This window comes from Ascidia mentula, chromosome 2 (assembly GCF_947561715.1).
Source record: "Ascidia mentula chromosome 2, kaAscMent1.1, whole genome shotgun sequence".
Lineage (NCBI taxonomy): Eukaryota > Metazoa > Chordata > Ascidiacea > Phlebobranchia > Ascidiidae > Ascidia > Ascidia mentula.
Genome location: NC_138567.1, coordinates 18,830,783 through 18,836,537, shown reverse-complemented (window position 1 = coordinate 18,836,537; position 5,755 = coordinate 18,830,783). Strand labels below are relative to the sequence as shown.

The window sequence follows — 5,755 nt, the reverse complement described above, 5'->3', positions numbered from 1 at the left end:
TATCACAGTTATATGTTGGACGTATAGTAAATGAGCACAGAAAGAAAAGAACATTTGAATGAATAGCAATGTACAATGCGAAAAGAACAGTGACATGCAGAACTTCCTGAAAAACGAAAAAATGAACATGCAAACTCATTTACTTCGGTGTTCGATCGCACTGACAAGGCGATCGAACATTTTTTTAGTCATCCTCTCTAAGGCCGCCACTATCTGTGGCTGATTCTGAACACAAAAGTAAGACTTAGCCTTGCATAGAAATACAACATTTAATTTACTTCGTAAGTTTCGTGCTCTCCGCTGCCAATGACTCTCGTCATTTTCCTCGTTGGATGAAATAAGATCCTCCTCACAAGATTCCAATATTAATGTAATTATCTCCCCCCCCCCCTAATGTAATCCAAGGATTTTTTTCCATGTGTGGTGTTTTCGCCTTAAATTTTTTAAATTATGTTTCTTGTAGCAATGTGGGCTATGTCACTTGCCGATTGCAAGACATCGGGGTTAATGGAACTTCTCCCGCATGTAAGAAATTGTAAAATAAATGTTACTTTATTGATCTTCACCTTTATGATTTGTTTCAACATCATTCTGTAATGTTTATGACCATTCTTGTACTTTTAACAAACGCTAATATTTTATATATTACCTTCCAATCCAATACATAATTAAGAAAGTCTTGCACTAACCAACTTAGTCTCGAATCTTCTACCACCTTAATTGGGTTTCGAGGGCCACATCTACATTAAAGTACCATATTTTTTTGGTTTTTCCATCATATATTACTCAACAAAATCTGTTAACAAACGTCACATGAAAACTGTACACAATAATTAGTGTTTGGATATGAGTAATACATATTACGAAGATGTCACCTTGTAAAAAGCAGAACTCCGATGTTCCAGTTGTAGACATTGCCTATCTTTCCAACTTAAAACATCTCTTGCTAATCCAACCTTCATCTACAAAGCAGTAACTTTAAAGAAATGCATCCACAAAACAAACTAGGCTGAATTACCTTGCTGTAAGGATTTGGGAAAACATTTGCATCAATTATGCCATCCACAATTTACTGCGTGAAAATATGTTGCTAAAGTTTAAGACATACCTTTAGCAAATGAGATGGATCTGAGCACAGAAATATCGGTATATCAACTGCGTAAGGGTTCGGAGCTGTAAATGCCATGTTCAAGGGTATTGGTAAATTGATCAAAAGCTTCATAAATTTTCGATTTGTGGCATGACCATCACATACCACAGCGTGAATATTCACATTTCTAGACTCAGCACTTGTGGATTAGGTTGGGTACTATGCCAGTGGAACAGAAGTTTCTCTTTCACACAAGTTTCTACTTGTTTAACACTTAACTTTAAAAAAGTCGTACCTAGCAAATGAGTAGCCACGCTGAGTGTTTGTTGTTTAATGGTCTCGCCATAGTCGACAAATCCCACAAGTTTTCCTTGGTGCACAACAATATTTTCTCTCACTGCAATGAAACAGAAATATCACAACTTGTTTCAAACATTTTTGCAGTAACATAAAATATATGCCTACATTTCATTACATCGATAGTAATATAGGTAGCAAGCTTTGTGAACACGCTCCATTTCCTTTAAAGCTTGCCCACAGTTTCTGCAAATGCACCGATACGTTTTTTTTTAAATAACAAGAACAAATGGCAAGCTTAAAATACCTCCCATTGCACAAGTATGCTTTGCACAAATTTACAGGGAACAAAAAACACAACAAGTATATAATGAACACCTCCTTGGCATAAAATCACACATTTGTAAACCTTCCAGTCCTCCTCTGACTTACATCGCCTTTTGCAGGCCATCTACATTTGGTGTCGGTTACTAACCAACTTTTATGGATGGCATCAGATGTACCTGCGGCACAAAATAAGCTCAATTGCATTAAACTTATTACGACAGGGAAAAATAACATATTTGTGCACATCACAGGTTAGTTCAACAGCAAGATATTCCTAATTTAGTTTGCCAATTTTATTAATTCCAACATTAGTGGAATTTACTGGTCGCCTTCAGCAAAACCCTGCACAACTAACTGTACGAGTCCATTAAACTTGGTAACATCGCACATTTTACCAGTCACGTTCATTCCAAATTTAACAACACAGTCAGCACTTGAGGCAGTGTTTATAGTGCACCCATTGAAGAATGATACTTTTTTTATAATATGTCATTTGCAAACCCTCAAAGTTGCTAATTTGCTGCGAAGGCTTAAATCCATAGTGAAGACAATTTTTTAAAAGACCCAAATAACTTTCAAATGGAAAGCAATTAACAGTGTCCAATGTCCCATACAAAAAGTAATCTTCAGGTAAATGAACAAGACTGTGCACATCGTAAGAAATAAATCCTTTCCCATATAATGTACTGGCATCAATAATAAATATTTTGAGAAATCTTTGGTAACTTTCAGCTTTTTCAACTGTAGCTGTTTGCCCAATTAAGATGCGCATAGCTATAACAAACTTTAAAAAATGTTTATAGTATGGTTTGGGCAATATTGATTCATTATTTAGTACCACAACACCAACATACAACATGAACAGTCGGAACTCTTTTTCTGTTAAACTCCTTTATATCAGACAACTTTTCATTAAGCAGCTGCAAAGCTTGTGAGCCAATTTTTCCTTGATGCTGCCTGCATTTAATGAAATTATAATTAAGGAAACAAAAAATACACATTAAACTAGCATCTTAAACATATATACCTTTGTATTCCTTTCCATCTTGAAAGCAGTCGTTTCATTACACCAAGGCAACACAAGTGCATGTAATCCAGCACAAATGAACTGACCATTTGCACACCAAAGGTAGTGAGAGGTGATTCACGCCTTAGGGTGTGCTTGATCAGAATGTGATCGAAAATTGTCATCAGTTCGAGGGCAACAATCCATTTCAATCAGGCACACATAAACGGAGGAAGTGTCATATTTTCCTACAGCAATGCAACACTCACAAAAGCCAGAATGACTTTTTATGCATTTCAGTGATGATTGGACTGGTGCATCACACACATATATGCCGTTGCCAACAAGTTGAAAGAGTTTGTTTTTAACAGATTATTAAACTTGCCGTATCAGTCTATATGTGATAAATTCTTTCTCTGATTGGCACTCTTTTGCAAAAGACAAATTGGCACTCTTTTGCTCTGATTGGCACTGTTTTTAACAGATATCCCATATTCCTTGATGTTTTGTAAGTCTGCCAAAAAGTCTTTCAAAAAACCTGCACAGGCTGTTTTAATTTTTCGGAGGGGTAAATGCCTGCACAAATTGGTCTCATCTTCACTTTGTATATGGTCAGAAGTATTGGATGAAGTTTGTAATCCGGTGATTTTTGAAATAAAGGCAGAAAGAAATGGTGCCACTGCGATCATTAAAATGATGTAGCAACATACTTTTAAGAGAGTCTATCCGGTTTGGAAAGTGCACATACAAACCACTGCCAATTGTCTGGTAATGAATAACAGGTTGAGGAAAAAGGCCTTTGAAGGAAGATCTTCATACACCATTTGAAGTCCTTTTAGCAGTCTTGTGACAGCCAATTTGGGGACATACACTTCAGACAAAGCTTTTAACAACAGCACTTACATCAGGACGAGAAGGTAAAACAGTTGTTTGGTCCAACAATGGTGGTTGCATATCTAGTTCAAAATCATGCCCTTCCTCACCCTCAGACAAATCACTTTGTTCAGTTAAAACTGGATCACTTGAATGATCAAGGGAAGAAAAATCAGTGTCACTTTCTTCATCAATCTGTTGACTTGTTTCAAGAATTCTTTTTTTGTCAACTTTTCTTCTTACCCATACGGTTTGTAGAAACTTCTATTGCTTTTGGTGCGAGGCATTTTGCTAAACACTAAAAAGCAGCTAATCCTGCGAGATCAATTAAATACTAGTTGGCTAATAAACATTTAGCCAGAAGCATGATTATATCATACGCTAACACAGCAAATACCCCACCTGCTCCCAGAAAGTTAAACTAACACGCCACAGACTCACCTTTGGGGCTAATTACTTGCTTGGTCCTAAGCACCTGCAAGTGCTAGTTTTAATATGTGTGGATTATTTAACAGATAATAAACTGCACAAAGTTAGTGGAATTTTGAAAAAAAGGGTGACGTCACACACCACCAGCCGCGGTAGAAAGTTGGGAGTTTGGCGAAGGACATATATCGACAGCGAACAAAGGAATTGTTCTGCGTTTGTTGGGAGGCATCTTTGTTTGGCCGCTAATGTCGGAGACGATGCAAGCTTTTGCGGTAAGCATGGAGACACCATAGCCATTCACAATTGCTGAGGCACTGATTTGTATGCTTTCTTCTACTTAACAATGCAATCAGTGCAGTATGCTAAGCATGAACGCTAAAACCCTAAAACAGAATAAAATAGGTGCGACCGTGCAATAGTCCGGAATGCTAAATTTGTAATAAAACAAATCGCAAAAAATACAAAATCTACGCAGTCAAATGGCCAATAGGTTACCATATATTACGAGACGTATCCCATATGTATGTCAATGTTTTTCACGATTATTGGTGTATTTCGAGAATAAATCACAAAAAGATAGTTTACTTGTCATAAGCGTGTCAACGTTTCGACTGGGTAATGGTTTCATCCCGACAGTAGAGCGTGTTTTTACTAATGGCAGATAAAGCATAGAGGTCTTGAACTTTGATTTTTTTAACCGACCTTTCAAGTCTTCTGGTCTAGGTTTTGGAATTGTTCCAGCATGATGTTGTGGTAGTCGTTGAAATTTAGTATAACAATTTTTCATCTTTATCACTTTTGCAAATTACTAATTTTCTTTTCGAAACCAGATTTTGCAGTTGGATTGGGAGGTTGTTCCTGTGTGTGTAATTCTTTTTTACTTTTGATTCGACCAGTTCGGTGTAGACTGTCGTTTCTTCATTAAGCTGGTCTTTGCTCGGGCGGGAATCATTGATTTGCGCGGAAGCAAATTTTCTTCTGTGTGTGGTTGATCTTTAAACACAAAATCCCATTCCACATTTCGAATCCTCTCAAGGTTGTCACGATTAGCTTCTTTCTAACAACAGCTTATCATAACTGGAGTAATTCAATATTGTTTTGTTTGCTTCTCCAAGGTTCTGAGTGCCAAGTCTTCCGAGCCCGATAACGTCTTCTGCTTCTTGCATTTTTTACCTTCTTTCCGTCATTTTTGTCCAAACCAAGCAATTGTCTTGATTTGGCTTGTTTGTGCCACAACCAATTGATTTTATTTTCATACCTCTGTCTGTGTTTGCTTTCTCTCGACAGGAATGCTTTTCCAGTCATTTGGTGCGATAATACCCTTGCAAAGGGGTGTTCTTAATTTGCTTGGTAATATTCCGGTGCACGAGCAAGAGGACAAAGTCCATCCCTTTTCTGTTGTTGGAGGGTAGAAGGATGTTAAACCTCATGCAGCTTCAAAACGATTTTCTTATGCTTGTTGCTTTTTTCACAGCTGTCATTCATGGTGATCATACGTCTTGTCTTTGACCATATTAAAACGTTTGTAAAAAAGCGCAGTTGGTTAAGTAGGACTGGCCTAGACTTCTACTTAATCAGCCAAGCAAGATGTTTTTAATTGTAGTGATTAGCAACCATGGCACACATCGACCTCCAGACCGCAATCCTGTACCAAACCAAATAAAAACACACAAGCACAGCAGCAGTTGAATGGTAGCAACGAAAAACGATGTTGCGTCAGCGGTTTGCTCGCG

The 5,755-nt window shown here is 37.5% G+C and overlaps 1 pseudogene; it reads right to left on the bottom strand.

Annotated features, from left to right (window-relative positions):
• Positions 1-1,269: 1,269 nt before the first annotated feature.
• LOC145890312 (uncharacterized) lies at positions 1,270-5,327 on the bottom strand (annotated as a pseudogene).
• Between the last annotated feature and the right edge of the window lie 428 nt (positions 5,328-5,755).